Here is a 2,170-nt window from a genome sequence, read left to right on the forward strand (position 1 = left end):
AGTCTTCCCAGAGGGACCAATACCAGATTTTACTAAAACCCTCCCACCCCCAGGCCAGAGCTGGTCACCTGAGCTCAAGTAGCCGAAATTACAAAGGCTGGGGGAAGACTTCCCTTCCTCCTGGATCTGCCCCAAAAGACACGGAAGAAAGGAGTTTTAGGGGAGAAGAAGGGCACCCCCGGTCAGGTTAGCACCCAGGCTGGGAGAAATGTCCAGCATCTACCGTGCCAGCCAGTGTCCCCCTCGCCATTCCCTGCTGTCCGGATTCTTTCCCTCACCCCCTCACCCCATCTAAAGTCCTGACACCTGGCACCTGGGACATTCTCCCCTGTCTCCCCGACAGTTATTGGCAGAGAGGATTCCAGACATCCTCCTTCCTTAGAGAGCAGAAGGTGAGAAGAAGCAGGGAAGATCCTGTCCCCTGGAGTCTTGCCCAGCCTGCCTGGGTTCTTCTGTGGGTAATCAGTTCCCACAGCATCGGCTAGCTCTTCCCCACCCCCACCCAGGCCTCTGGGAGGGCGGGGCCTGGCTTGTGCCCACATGAGAACAGTGCCAGGCAAGCCAGGCTGGCTCTGGGCCAAGGTCCGGGGCCCAGGCTTCTGGGAACGCGCACCTCGGCTTCCGAAAGCCTGGGCCTCGGTGTCCTCGCACCCCTACCTCCAGACTCTCCACACCACCCAGGGGCCGTAGGTGATGCGGACCTGCCGCGAGAAGGGGAGGTCCTCCCATCCACCCACCCCCTCCATGAGTACGCGTACAAAGAGACGTTGAGGAGAAAGGTCTGACAAAGGAGCTTTGAAGACCGATAGGTCGTGGGGAGGGGTAGACAGGCTGAAGGATGGGGGTCTAGAGACGTGCGGACCCGCACGCACCGACAATCCGACAGACCCAGCCCCACCAGCCCGACCCTAACCCGCTGGGCGCTAGGACCTGGGGGAAGGGGGGCGTGTTGCGAGCTATCAAAGAGGGCTCTTTGCGAGCGCGCCCGCGGGAGACTCGGGGATGAGGTCACTGAATGGATGCCCCCNCTCCTGGCACTGATCGCCTCCCAGGTCTCCAGGCCCTAACCCTGGCCTTCGACCCCGACCCACCCCGGCTACAGCCTGGGAGGCGGAAGAAGCAGCGCGCCCCCCTTCCCAGGACCCCCTCACCGGGAAGATTGGGGTGCTGACCTCCGCAGGGGGGTCTGAGGGGCCACGGGGACCCACGCAACCTCTGCCTCGCGCCCCCACCCCCCGGAAGCGCTAACAGCGCGGTTCTTACGTAATGCCCAGCTCCAAAGTCCCCCGAATCCGCGCAGCCCCCGAAGAGGCCTCGCGGATACCGGAGCCTCGCACGGCTCACCAGCCTCGGTGCCCGACGTCACTTTAGAGCCCTAACCGCGGGGGCAGCATCAAGGGGCCGCGGGATTTGATTTCTCCCTAGGAGCCCCCTGAGAGAGGAAGGGAGGAGGGAGGTGGAGAGGGAGGGGACGGACCTGAGGGAAAGGACCCGGGGGAACTGGACCCAGAAAATAGGGCTCCAAGTGCTGTACCTGCACGAAGAGGAAACCAGGGCCTCGGGGTGCGCGCTGGCCCAGGGGTCGGGGGGCTCCTACCTGCGCCCGGGGGAGCCCGTAGCTCGGTGCGGCTCCGGCGCAGCCCGGCTCTCCGCGTTTATTGCTTGTCAATCGCTACCCAGGCTCTTAAAGCGGCCAGGCCTCCTCTGCGCGAGGGGGCGGAGACCGAGAGGGGAGAGGAAGGGAGGGGGACACGCACCGCGCGGGAAAGGCCCGAGAAAGTAGTCTTCCCGGGCGGCTAGAGGGTAGGCGGGGAGGCAGTGGTTTGGGAGACACCGCACAGCCCAAGACCCTCTGCTGTCGTTCCACTCGGGGAAGCACAGGCTGGGACCTGTACCCACCGGCGTCCCTCGGCGCCCAGCGATCCCTTAAAAGGGCGATGGTGAAAAAGTGCTCCCTTCTCTCAGCGGAGACCCGCGGTCCAATTTCGGGCTTGCCTCGCCTTCCCACTCCCCCCCAACCCGCCCCTTCGCTGTCCTGCTCCCCGCTTCGGAAAAGGAAAAGGAGGAGTTTAGGGAGATCCCCAAGGGGCAAGAGACCATCCCCAGAGGGTCTCGGACTCAGGGGCAGCTTCGAAGGAATCGAATGGTGGATAACGGGATCCCAGACGCT

At 63.9% G+C, this 2,170-nt stretch overlaps 1 protein-coding gene across 3 annotated transcripts in view; it reads right to left on the reverse strand.

Annotated features, from left to right (window-relative positions):
• The window catches only part of MPP2 (MAGUK p55 scaffold protein 2), a 28,514-nt gene extending 26,865 nt beyond the window's left edge, over nucleotides 1-1,649 (reverse strand). For 2 of the 3 annotated variants that reach the window (XM_077747713.1, XM_077747714.1), the window contains exon 1: nucleotides 1,535-1,645. The gene's annotated coding sequence lies outside the window, so the exon portion shown is untranslated. Of the gene's footprint in view, nucleotides 1-1,534 lie in introns of all 3 variants that reach the window. The other variant, XM_077747712.1, reaches the window with a different exon arrangement.
• Nucleotides 1,650-2,170: the final 521 nt, after the last annotated feature.

Source organism: Crocuta crocuta, unplaced genomic scaffold (assembly GCF_008692635.1).
Source record: "Crocuta crocuta isolate KB4526 unplaced genomic scaffold, BGI_CrCroc_1.0 scaffold289, whole genome shotgun sequence".
NCBI lineage: Eukaryota > Metazoa > Chordata > Mammalia > Carnivora > Hyaenidae > Crocuta > Crocuta crocuta.